Source organism: Mobula hypostoma, chromosome 15 (genome assembly GCF_963921235.1).
Source record: "Mobula hypostoma chromosome 15, sMobHyp1.1, whole genome shotgun sequence".
NCBI lineage: Eukaryota > Metazoa > Chordata > Chondrichthyes > Myliobatiformes > Myliobatidae > Mobula > Mobula hypostoma.
Window position 1 is genome coordinate 76,615,163 of NC_086111.1, and position 14,042 is coordinate 76,629,204.

Genomic DNA, 14,042 nt, shown 5'->3' on the forward strand with positions numbered 1-14,042 from the left:
AGGGAATTCCAGTAATGACTGCTACCCTGTTAGAACGTTGGGCACTATATTGTACCTCCCTCTTTAACTGGATCCTCGACTTCCTAACTGGGACCACAATCTGTGTGGATTGGTGATAACACATCCTCCTCGCTGACGATCAACACTGGTGCACCTTAGGTGTGTGTGCTTAGCCCACTACTCTACTCTCTCTATACCCATGACTGTGTGGCTAGGCATAGTTCAAATACAATCTATATATTTGCTGATGATACAACCATTGTTGGTAGAATCTCAGATGGTGACGAGAGGGCATAAAGGAGTGAGATATGCCAACTAGTGGAGTGGTGCTGCAGCAACAACCTGGCACTCAACATCAGTAAGACGAAAGAGCTGATAGTGAATTTCCGGAAAGGTAAGACGAAGGAACACATACCAATCCTCGTAGAGGGATCAGAAGTGGAGAGAGTGAGCAGTTTCAAGTTCCTGGGTGTCAAGATCTCTGAGGATCCAACCTGGTCCCAACATATCGATGCAGTTATAAAGAAGGCAAGACAGTGGCTATACTTTATTAGGAGTTTGAAAAGATTTGGTATGTCAACAAATATACTCAAAAACTTCTATAGATGTACCGTGGAGAGCATACTGACAGGCTGCATCACTGTCTGGTATGGGGGGGCTACTGCACAGGACCAAAAGAAGCTCCATCTTGGGTGCTAGCCTAGAAAGTACCCAGGACATTTTCAGGGAGCGGTGTCTTAGAATGGCAGAGCCCATTATTAAGGACCTCCAGCGCCCTTTTCTCACTGTTACCATCAGGATGGAGGTACAGAAGCCTGAAGGTACACACTCAGCGATTCAGGAACAGCTTCTTCCCTTCTACCATCCAATTCCTAAATGAACATTGAACTCTTGGACACTGCCTCACTTTTTTTTTTATATACACGTAAACCTCAGATTCAGCCGGCAGCGTTAGTTTAGGGGAATTTAGCTTCTGGCCCCACCAAACTTTTGGGTGGATGCTGCGTGATGTTTTCCCCCTTACAAATAAGTACCATGAAATAACAAACAGTGTACCATATGCAATTAAATGATTGAGCTTTATAATTCTAAATTTGACTACAGGGTTAACAAAGAAAACAAAAAGAGCCCATTTTAAAGAAACAATCTAATGCACACGTTGGAGCTCACAATTTTCCCATCCATTCATTCTTCATCGATTTCCCCCAGGCGTTGTCAACTTCCGACCCCATTCCAAGTCCAATCCGTAATTCAGTCTCCGAACTCTCCGTCGGGCATCTTCTCTCTCCATCTTCTGCCGAATAAAAGCCCACGAATCCCTTGCTCCTGGGCACACAAGAAAGAAAAACACTCCCCTCATTAGATGCCACACATTCCAAAGCCCCCATTATCTCTGGTCATAACCCAAACACTGCTGCTACAGAGAAACCATTACATTGGTAGTGAATCCTTTTCCAGAGTGTTCTACTCTCCCCCCACCAAATTTAGTCATGTCCTCGTGTCTTTGACATAATTTGCCAACCCTTCCTGCAAAACACAAAGTCCAACCCAGGTGTAAAAGGCAGTGACATAGCTCCAAGTTGCCCACCTGCAACTTGGACCCCTCAAATCCATATCTTGGCTACTATTTGGAGGTTGGTGGCCTATATATGATTCCCATAATGGTTTTTTACCCTTGCAATTTCTTAACCCTACCCACGAATATTCAACATTCTCTGATCCTATGTCACCGCTTTCTAAAGATGTAATTCCATCTCTTACCAACAGAGCCACACCACCAACTATTCCTTCCTGCCTGGTCTTTCGATACAAAATATATCCTTTGATGTTAAGCTTGCAAATGTGGCCTTCTTTCAGCCGCAACTCAGTGATGCCCACAGTTACCCGTCTCTAATTGCGCCATGAGTTTGTCCACCTTATTCAGAATGCTACATGCATTTAAATACTGCACTTTCAGTGCTGCATTCTTCATCCTTTTGTATTTTGCCTCTGTAGTACAATTTAGCTCTTTGCTCTCAAAGGTTTCAAAGGTTTCAACGGTACAGTTAATGTCAGAGAAATGTATACAATGTACATCCTGAAATACTCTCTCTTTGCAACTATCCACAAAAACAAAAAATAAATGACGGTTAAATGTTAAAACCCCAAAGCCCCTCCCAGCTCCCCCTCCCACGTGTAATCAGCAACAAAGCATCGGTCCCTCCTCCCCCACCAGCAAAAAAAGCATTGGCACCCTCCACCGAGCACTCAAGCGTGCAACTTAGCATCAGTAAAGGCACACACTTGCAGTACCCCAAAGACTACTCATTCACCCGATAATTCAACATACTACTAGCTCTCTCTCTCCCTAATAAGGGAAAAGGAGGTGTCTCCGTTTTACAGTGAGAGGGGAGAAATAAACAACTCACTGATTTATGATTTACTTTTTCCGAGCTTTGTGCCCAAAGCACTTGGGTCTCTGGGCACACAGCCAGCAGCCAGCTTGCTGCTTTCGATCTTCCATCTCCCACAACACACCGAATTCCTGCAGAGGCACTGACCTTCGGTCCACCCATCTCCTGGGCCACAAAATCCCGGAACTCCGAAGGTGAGCTAATCTCCTAGGCCGCATCCTTGGCATATCGAATAACGGCCAGTCATGAAACCCCTAGAGCGTGTCCCATTCCCGCAAAGAACCGAAGTCAGCATGTAACTCCAGGTCAGGATCTTCAAAAGAACCCTGAAAAGGAAAAAACTAGAGATATTTAAGATAGAAATAGAGTTGTTTCCAAAGATGCAAGCAAAAGGGTCACTATTAGGTGTCATTGTCTCTCCTCAGCTCCTCCTCCACTTGTCTGCTTTTGTACTTAATCATTGGCTTGTCCTTCCTTACATTCATGTTACACCCATCATCTACTTGTAAACCTGCTGGCTCATCCTCAGCTCCATCATACTGGTTCCCATTGCCCTGTTGTATTAGTTTAAACCATTCCCAACAGTTCTACTAAATCTGCCCGCAAGAATAGTGGTCCCCATCAGATTCAAGTGTAACCTATCCCCTTTGGACAGATCCTACCTGCCTGCCCCAGAAGAGGTCCCATTTATCCAGGAATCTGAATCCCTGCCTCCGCTCCAATTCTTTAGTCACTCATTTACCTGCCACCTTATTCTATTCCTATCCTTACTGTTGCGTGGCACAGGGAGTAATTCTGTGATTACTACCCTTGAGTCCTGCTTCTCAGTTTCATTCCTAACTCCCTATATCCTTTTTTCAGGACCTCCTCCCTTTTTCTTCCTATGTCACTGGTACCCATATGTATGGATGTATGTATTGGGATTCTGGCTGCTCACCCTCCCTTTTCAGGATATTGTTGACGCATCTACAAACATCTCAAACCCTGGCATCCGGAAGGCAAACTACCATCAGTGTTCCATATAACCACACAACAATTACAGCATGGAAATAGGCCATCTCGGCCCTTCTAGTCCGTGCCGAACGCTTACTCTCACATAGTCCCACCGACCTGCACTCAGCCCATAACCCTCCATTCCCTTCCTGTCCATATAGCTATCTAATTTTACTTTAAATGACAATATCGAACCTGCCTCTACCACTTCTGCTGGAAGCTCGTTCCACACAGCTACCACTCTCTGAGTAAAGAAGTTCCCCCGCATGTTACCCCAAAACTTTTGCCCCCTAACTCTCAACTCATGTCCTTTTGTTTGAATCTCCCCTACCCTCAATGGAAAAAGCCCATCTATGTCGACTCTATCTATCCCCCTCATAATTTTAAGTACCTCTATTCAGTCCCCCCTCAACCTTCTACGCTCTAAAGAATAAAGACGCAACTTATTCAACCTTTCTCTGTAACTTAGGTGCTGAAATCCAGGTACCATTCTAGTAAATCTTCTCTGTACTCTCTCTATTTTGTTGACATCTTTCCTATAATTCGGTGACCAGAACTGTACACAATACTCCAAATTTGGCCTTACCAATGCCTTGTACAATTTTAACATTACATCCCAACTCCTATACTCAATGCTCTGATTTATAAAGGCCAGCATACCAAAAGCTTTCTTCACCACCCTGTCCACATGAGATTCCACCTTCAGGGAACTATGCACAATTATTCCTAGATCCCTCTGTTCTACTGCATTCTTCAATGCCCTACCATTTACCATATATGTCCTATTTTAATTAGTCCTACCAAAATGTAGCATCTCACATTTATCAGCATTAAACTCCATCTGCCATCTTTCAGCCCACTCTTCTAACTGGCCTAAATCTCTCTGCAAGCTTTGAAAACCTACTTCATTATCCGCAACGCCACCTATCTTAGTATTATCTGCATACTTACTCATCCAATTTACCAGCCCATCATCAGATTATTAATGTATATGACAAACAACATTGGACCCAGTACAGTTCCCTGAGGCACACCACTAGATACCGTCCTCCAATCTGACACACAGTTATCCACCACTACTCTCTGGCGTCTCCCATCCAGCCACTGTTGAATCCATTTTACTACTTCAATATTAGTACCTAACAATTGAACCTTCCTAACTAACCTTCCGTGTGGAACCTTGTCAAAGGCCTTACTGAAGTCCATATAGACAATATCCACCGCTTTACCCTCGTCAACTTTCCCAGTAACCTCTTCAAAAAATTCAATAAGATTTGTCAAACATGACCTTCCATGCACAAATCCGTGTTGACTGTTCCTAATCAGACCCTGTCTATCCAGATAATTATATATACCATCTCTAAGAATACTTTCCATCAATTTACCCACCAGTGATGTCAAACTCACAGGCCGATAATTGCTAGGTTTACTCTGAGAACCCTTTTTAAACAACATTAGCAATACACCAATCCTCTGGCACCATCTCTGTTTCTAATGACATTTGAAATATTTCTGTCAAAGCCCCTGCTATTTCTACACTAACTTCCCTCAAGGTCTTAGGGAATATCCTGTCAGGACCCAGAGACTTATCCACTTTTATATTCCTTAAGAGTGCCAGTACTTCCTCTTCCTTAATCATCATAGTTTCCATAACTTCCCTATCTGTTTCCCTTCCCTTACGCAATTCAATATCCTTCTCCTTAGTGAATACCGAAGAAAAGAAATTGTTCAAAATCTCCCCCATCTCTTTTGGTTCCACACATAGCTGTCCACTCTAATTCTCTAAGGGACCAATTTTATCCCTCACTATCCTTTTGCTATTAATGTAACTGTAGAAACCCTTTGGATTTATTTTCACCTTACTTGCCAAAGGAACCTTGTATCTTCTTTTAGCTTTTCTAATTTCCTTCTTAAGATTCTTTTTACACCCTTTATATTCCTCGAGCGCCTATATTTATTGTAGATATCTTTCTTTTTCCGAACCAAGTTTCCAATATCCCTTGAAAACCATGGCTCTCTCAAACTTTTAACCTTCCCTTTCAACCTAACAGGAACATAAAGATTCTGTACCCTCAATATTTCACCTTTAAATGACCTCCATTTCTCTATTACATCCTTCCCGTAAATCAAGTTGTCCCAATCCACTCCTTCTAAATCCTTTCGCATCTCCTCAATGTTAGCCTTTCTCCAATCAAAAATATCAACCCTGGGTCCAGACCTATCCTTCTCCATAATTATATTGAATCTAATGGCATTGTGATCACTGGACCCGAAGAACTCCCCAACACAAACCTCCGTCACCTGACCTATCTCATTCCCTAACAGGAGATCCAACACTGCCCCTTCTCTAGTTGGTACCTCTATGTATTGCTGCAAAAAACTATCCTGCACACATTTTACAAACTCCAAACCATCCAGTCCTTTTACAGTATGGGATTCCCAGTCTACGTGTGGAAAATTAAATCACCCACAATCACAACCTTGTGCTTACTACAAATATCTGCTATCTCCTTACAAATTTGCTCCTCCACTTCTTGCTCCCCATTAGGTGGTCTATAATACACCCCTGTAAGTGTTACTACACCTTTCCCATTCCTCAATTCCACCCAAATAGCCTCCCTAGACGAGCCCTCTAATCTATCCTGCCAGAGCACCGCTGTAATATTTTCTCTGACAAGCAATGCAACACCTCCCCCTCTTGTCCCTCTGATTCTGTCACACTTGAAGCAACGAAATCCAGGAATATTTAGTTGCTAATCACACCCCTCCTGCAACCATGTTTCACTAATATCTACCACATCATACCTCCAGGTATCAGTCCATGGTTTAAGCTCATCCACCTTTCTTATAATGCTCCTAGCATTAAATAAATGCATTTAAGAAAATTTCCACCTCTTACTCTCTGTTTATCACTAACGGTGCAAACAACTTTACTATTTTCTTTTTCTTCCTTCTCCCCTACATCTGTTCCTACACTCTGGTTCCCCTCCCCCCTTGTATCTAGTTTAAATCCACGGGAGCCTCTCTCGCAAACCTACCTGCAAGAATATTTGTCCCCCTCCAGTTCAGATGTAAACCGTCCCGCCGGAACAGGTCCCACCTTCCCTGGAAAACTGACCAATTATCTATAAATCTGAAGCCCTCCCTCCTGCACCATGACTTCAGCCACGTGTTGATCTGCGCTATCTCACTATTTCTAAACCCGCCCGCATGTGGCACTGGTAGCAATCCTGAGATTGCTATCCTGGAGGTCCTGTCCTTTAACTTGGTGCCTAACTCCCTAAACACACCTTTCAGGACCTCCTCACTCTTCCTACCCATGTCATTGGTCCCTACATGGACCATGACATCCGGCTGCTCACCCTCCCTCTTGAGGATACCGAGAACTCGATCCGAGATATCGCAGACCTTGGTACCAGGGAGGCAACAGACCATCCGGGATTCTCGATCTCTTCCACATAACCTCTTATCTGTCCCCCTGACTATCGAATCCCCTATCACTACTGCTCTCCTCTTTTCCCTCCTTCCCTTCTGAGCTGAGGGTCCCATCTCGGTGCCAGAGACGCAACCACTGTAACTTGTCCCTGGTAGGTTGTCCCCATCAACAGCATCCAAAATGATACACTTATTATTGATGGGAACGGCCACAGGGGTGCTCTGCTCATTCTGTCTATTCCCCTTCCCTCTCCTGACAGTCACCCAGCTACCGGTCTCCTGACTCTTAGGGGTGACTATCTCCCTGTAGCTCCTGTTTATTTCTGCCTCTGCCTCCCGAATGATCCAAAGTTCATCCAGCTCCAGCTCCAGTTCCCTAACTCAGTTTGTCAGGAGCTGCAGCTGGATGCACCTTTTACAGCTGTAGTCATCAGGGACGATTGTGCTCGCCCAGACTTCCCACATACTTCAAATGGAGCACTTAACTGCCCTAACTGCCGCCTCCATTACCTACTCCGAAGGTAATTAAGTCAATTAATGGAACTTACCCGGCCTTACCTCATTTGGAATGAAGCTCGTCCTCAGCCTCTGCTCGCCAAAGCCTCTCGAGCCAAAGCCTTCCTACCCTGACTCCCTCTACTCCGTCACCCACCACAATGTCGCCTGCTCCGTTAATCTTCTTGCTTTTAAGCACTCCTGCTGCCTCACGGTCCGAATTTCATGCGCTTTTGCAGTCCTGCCCCGTTCAACTGCCGAAGAATTCCTTTTTGTGTCCACAGAATCACCTATCTGTTCCCCTGACTATAGAGTTCCTTATTACTGCTGCCATCTTCTTCAGTTCCCTACTCTCCCGACCCACAGAGCCAGACTCTGTGCCAGAGGAACGGCCACTGTTGCTTCCCCCAGGTAGGTCGTCCTCTCCCAACAGTACTTAAAATGGAGTACTCACTGTTTAGTGGGATGGCCATAGGGGCATTCTCCACTATCTGACGCTCCCCCTTCCCTCTCCTGACAGTCACCTATTCGTCTGTCTCCCGCAGCCTTGGGGTGACTACCTTATTGTAGCTCCTTTCTGCACTGCCTCATTTTCCCAAACAAGCTGAAGGTCATCAAGCTACAGCTCCAGTTCCCTGACATGGTCTCTAAGGAGCTGCATCTTGATGCAACTGGCGCAGTTGTGGCCAGCAGGGAAGCTGGGAGTCTCCTGGAAATCCCAGATCTGACACCCAGAACAGAATAGTGGTTCTGTGGAATTGAATAAGAAGTAAGGAATGAACTTACCTAGATTCTGCCTGTTGTCACCAAAGCCTTGTTGAGCCAAAGCCTTTCTACTCCCATGATGGCCGCTGCACTCAGTAGTACCTCGCCTTTGTAGAAACTGGATCTCCCACCGAAAATGTTTGTCGGACCTGCGCGGTAACACTCCTGCTGTGTCTGCGCAGTACTCCAATCAACTGCTCCCATCGAAAAACTTGCTGCTTTTTCAAGCTCTTTGTCGGACCTGTGTGGGAACACGCCTGTTGTGTCTGTCAACAGCGCTCAACGAACTGTTTAGCAGATGGAACAGAATTCTCACTTCCTGTTTGGGAAAGAGAGGAGACTTAAACTCAAATTGACATTCAAAAGGAGACATGTTAATCAAAGAATAGTGAACGGTGTTATGAGCTATCTCTGCCCAAACTAAATGGTCACTCTAAAATGATTAGTTCAATCTCAAACAAGAGAAAGCCTTGTTGCTGGAAATCCAAGCAACACACACAAAATGCTGGAGGAATGCTCCAGGATTGGCTTCATGTTAGTCTTCACTGTGGGAGACACCAGAAATTCAAAAGTGTCAGGGTGCATAAGCAAGTGTCATTGCTATTGTAATGCCCTGGTTAAATCTTTACTGTAATGCTGTATGTATTTCATTTAGCTGCTTTGTAAGAGCAGTCTGTTCTGCTTTCATTTTTGTTTGGGTGATTGTTGAAGATAAAGGATGATGTGGAATATGTGCCATCTAATTAGCAGGAGGTTTTCTCTGGTGAGGGACTTGGGTTTTTGGTTCGGCGGGAGATGAAGAAAGAAGACGCTGGGGAGAACCGGTCGTAGTATACGATCCGGTGGGAGACCCGTTTGTTCGAGATGGACTGCGAGCGACGGTTGGAAGGTGGTGTGTGCTTTTATGCTGACCGAGGGCTCGGTGTGTGAGTGACAGAGAAGTTCAACATGAGCTCCAACTTGTGCATGTTTGTCTGTTTAATTAGAATGGGCACTTTCTGTTATGCTTTACTAACCCTTTAGTTAAAATTCATAAATATAATTCCTTTAGTCATATGCAGGGTGCTGTCTGTTATTTCGTGGTGCTAATCTGTAACAGGATAGCGAATCACACAGCATCCACACAAACCATCTCAATGTCACCAGTTTGGCGGGGCTTGAATCTTCCCAAGACTTATGCAGCCAAGAAAACCAGGGTGTTTCACTATTATTCAGGAGAAGGTACTTGGAAACTGAAAGCTCTGTAAGTAGGTAAGTCGTACACACAAAATGCTGGAGGAACTCAGCAAGCCAGGCAGATTCTATGGAAAATAAAAAACGGTCAACGTTTCGAACCAAAACCCTTTAGCAGGACTGGAAAAAGAGTTGAATGGTCAGAATAAGAAGGTGGGAGAAGAGGAGGAAGAAGTTCAAGGTAGTAGGTGATATGTGAAACTGGGGGGGGGTGAAGGAAAGAGCTGAGAAGTTGATTGGTGAAACAGATACAGGGCTAGAGAAGAGGAATCCGATAGCAGAGGGCAGAAGGCAATGGATGAAAGGGAAGCAGGAGGACCACCAGAGGGAGCTGATGGACAGGTGAGGAAATAAGGCGAGAGGGAAATGGTGAAGGAAAGGGAGGGGGCAACTACCAGAAGTTTGAGAAATTGATGTTCATGCCGCCAACCTGGAGGTTACCCAGGTGGAATATAAGGTGTTGTCCATCCAGCCTGAGTGTGGTCTCATCACAGCAGTAAAGGAGGCCAGGGACTGACTGAAATAGAATTGAAATGGATAGCTACTGGGAGATCCTGCTTTTCCTGGTGGATGAAGCATAGGTACTCTCTCCCAACCTGTGTCGGATCTCACCATTATTCAGTAAGCCATACCAGGAGCACTGGATACAGTAGATGAGCCCAACCGACTCACACGTGAAGTGTCCTCTCAGTTGGAAGGACAGTTTGGGGCCCTGAATGGTACTGAGGGAGGAGGTATAGGTGCTGGTGTAGCACTTGTTCTGCTTGCAAGGATGATTGCCAGGAGGGAGATAAATGGACAAGGGGGTCATGTAAGGAGTTATCCCTGCGGAAAGCAGAATGCGTGGGGGGTGGGGGAAGATACGCTTGGTGGTGGGACCCTGTTGGAGATGGTGGAAGGTATGGAGAATTATGCGCTGAACGTGGAGGCTGGTGGAATGGTAGAACAAGAGGAACTCCATCCCAATGGAGTGGCAGGAGGACGGGGTGAGGGCAAATGTGTGCAAAATGTAAGAGATGTGGTTGAGGGCAGCATTGATGCTGGAGGAAGGAAGCCCCTTTTTTGAAGAAGGAGGACATTTCCTTAGTTCTGGAATGAAAAGTATCATCCTGAGAGCAGATACGACGGAGAAAGAGAATTGAGAGAAGGGGATGGCATTTTTACAAGTGAAAGGGTAGGAGGAGGTATAGTCCAAGTAGCTGTTCCAGAGATAGAGTCAGAGAGATTGTGAAAAGGGAGGGAGATGTCAGAAATGAACCAGGTAAATTTGAGGGCAGGGTGGAAGTTGGAGGCAAAGTTTAAGTCGACAAGCTCAGCACGTGCAGGAAACAGCACCAATGCAGTCATCAATATAGTGTAGGAAAAGTTGGGGAGTGACACCAGTGTAAGCTTGGAACACAGACTGTTCCACATGGCTGACAAAAAGGTAGGCATAGCTAGGACCCATGCAAGTGTCCATGGCTACACCTTATGTTTGAACGAAGGGGGATGATCCAAAGGAGAAATTATTGAGAGTGAAGAGCAGTTCCGCCAGATGGAGAAGAGTGGCGTTCGAGGGGAACTGGTCGGGTCTGGCGTCCAGAAAGAAGCAGAGAGCTTTGATGACTTCTTGATGGGGGATGAGGGAAATAGGGAGTTAGCAAAAGGACCAGGACAGATTAGGAGAATGGGCAAAGAAGTGGCAAATGGAATATGGTGTTGGGAAGTGTATGGTAATGCACTTTGGAGAAAGGAATAAAGGCGTAGACTATCTTCTAAACAGGGAAGAAATTCAGAAATTCAAGCTGCAAATGGACTAGGGAGTCCTTGTGCAGGATTCATTAAAGGTTAATTTGCAGGTTGAATCAGTGGTAAAGAAGGCAAATGCAATGTTTGCATGCATTTCAAGAGCTCTAGTATACTGAAATTTGCAGGATTCAAGACTCCTAGTTGTTATTTTTCAGTACATGTGTAAAAGAAAATGAAATGATTGTTACTCTGGATCCAATGCCACATAAAAACACACAATAAGCATATTAAAATCAATAAAAACACAATACATACAAATGCATAAGATTAACTTGTATACACAGACTGATTGGTGGTATATAAATTGACACAAATGTAATGGGAGCATTCATTTTGATAGGACTAGAATATAAAACAAAGCATGTAATGCTGACACTTTATAAGGTAATGCTCAGACTGCACGTGGAGTATAAAGAACAGTTTTGAGCCTCTTATCTAAGAAGAGATGTTCTGGCATTGGAGAAGATCCAGAGGAGGTTAACCAAGAATGATTCTAGAAAATGAAAAGGTTAATGTGAGAAGCGTTACGTGACTCTAGAACTGTACTCCCTGGAGTTCCGAAAAATGAAGGCGGGAACTTGCATATTGAAAGGTTTAGACAGAGTGGATGAGGAGACAATGTTTTCAACAGTGGAGAAGTCTAGGACCAGAGAGCACAGCCTCACAATTACAGGATGTAACTTCAGAACAGATATGAAGAGGAATTTTATTAGCCAGATGTTATGTGTCTGTGGAATTCATTGCCACAGACTGTTATAGAAACCAAGTCATTGGGTATATTTAAAGTGGAGGTTGATAGGTTCATGATTATTAAGGCCATTAAAGTTTACAGGGAGACTTCCTCACCAGAAAACTACACTCTGCAGATCGGAAATAACATCCCCACCTCGCTGATAACCAACAATGGCACACCTGAAATTGTGTGCTTAGGCCACTGCTCTACTCTTGCTCACCCACGACTGTGTGGCTAGGCACAGCTCAAATGCTATCGATAAACTTGCTGATGACACAGCTATTGTTGGCAGAATTTCAGATGGCAATGAGAAAGCATAGAGGAGCGAGGTATAATACCTAGTTGAGTGGTGTCACAGCAGCAATCTTCTGCTCAACATCAAAGACAGCATAAAAAAACTAATGAGAGGGCATACAATGTAGCAAAATGATTAGGAATCTAGAGGATTGGGAAGTTTTTCAAAACCAAATGAAGACAACAAAACAAAAAGCAACAAGGAGAGAAGCTGAAATATGAAGGTAAAATAGCAAATAATATGAAAAACATACCAAAATATTTTCTTGATATATAATGAGTAAAAGAGAAGCAAGAGTAGACATTGGACTAGTGGACTATTACACTGGAGAGGAGTAATAGAGGACAAAGAAATGGCGGTGAAACTAGTAAGTATTTTGCATCAGTCAATGGAAACAACTGTAGCATACTGGAAATTGGGGAGCGTCAGGGAGCAGTGGTGAGTATAGTTACTCTTACTAAGGAGAAGGTGCTTCAGAAGCTGAAAGTTCTGAAGTCACCTGCACCAGATGTACTACTCTCCAGGATTCTAAAAGAAGTAGCTGAAGAGATTGTGAAGACATTAGTAGTGTTCTTTTAATAATCAGTGGATTCTCAAATGGTTGCAGAAGACTGGAAACTCAGTGTCATACAACACTTTAAAAAGATTCAGGGGGGTGGTCGAAGGCAAAATACAGGAAAACAGAAAATAATCTGCAGATGCTGGGGTCAAAGCAACACTCACAACATGCTGGAGGAACTCAGCAGGTCGGGCAGCATCCGTGGAAAAGATCGGTCGACCTTTTGGGCCGGATACCCCTCTCCGCCTTCCTCAGGGATTGGTCCCTCCCCACGGATCTCCCACCTGGCACTTACCCTGTAAGCGCAAGTGCTACACCTGTCCCTACACCTCCTCTCTTGCCACCATTCAGGGCCCCAAACAGTACTTCCAAGTGAGGCAACACTTCACTTGTGAGTCTGTTGGGGTCATCTATTGCATCCGGTGCTCCCGGTGTGGCCTCCTCTACATCGGTGAAACCCGACGCCGATTGGGGGACTGCTTCGTCGAGCATCTCCGCTCCATCCGCCAAAGCAGACAGGATCTCCCAGTAGCCACCCACTTCAACTCTGCTTCCCACTCCCATTCAGATATGTCCATACATGGCCTCCTCTACTACCATGATGAGGCTAAACTCAGGTTGGAGGAGCAACACCTCATATACCGTCTAGGTAGTCTCCAGCCCCTTGGTATGAACATAGAATTCTCCAACTTCCGGTAATTCCTTCCCTCTCCCTTCCTCTATCCCTATTTCACTCTGCCCCCTCCCCCAGCTGCCTACCACCTCCCTCATGGTCCCGCCTCCTTCTACTACCCATTGTGTTTTCCCCTATTCTTTCTTCACCTTTCCTGCCTATCACCTCCCTGCCTCCTCTCCCCCACCCCTTTATCTTCCCTCTTACTGGTTTTTCACCTGGAACCTACCAGCCTTCTCCTTCCCACCCTCCCCCCACCTTCTTTATAGGGCCTCTGCCCCTTCCCCCTGCAGTCCTGACGAAGGGTTCTGGCCCGAAACGTCGACCGATCTTTTCCACGGATGCTGCCCGACCTACAGGAAAATATAGGCCAGTTTGCCTGACATCACTAGTTGGCAAGATGTTAGAATCCATTATTAATGATGTGGCTTCAGGCTGCTTGGAGGTAAATTATAAAACAGGCTGAAGTCAACAGGGTTTCCTTCAGGAGAAATCTCACCTGACAATTTTGTTTGAATTCTTTGAGGAAGTAACAGGCAGAATAAACAATGGAGAGTCAGTGGATCCTGATTACTTGGGGTGACACGGTGGCATAGTGGTTAACGTAACAGTATAACAGCACAATAACAGGGACTGGGTTCAATTCCACCACCATCTTTAAGGAGTTTGTGTGTTTTCCC

General features: G+C 45.0%; 1 long non-coding RNA gene across 1 annotated transcript; it reads right to left on the minus strand.

The window, feature by feature from the left end:
• Positions 1-1,084: 1,084 nt before the first annotated feature.
• LOC134357150 (uncharacterized) lies at positions 1,085-8,509 on the minus strand. Its single transcript, XR_010020528.1, has 3 exons — positions 8,103-8,509; positions 2,541-2,719; positions 1,085-1,326 (listed from the first exon to the last, which is right to left on the minus strand). It is a non-coding gene; the product is annotated as an uncharacterized LOC134357150 (long non-coding RNA).
• Between the last annotated feature and the right edge of the window lie 5,533 nt (positions 8,510-14,042).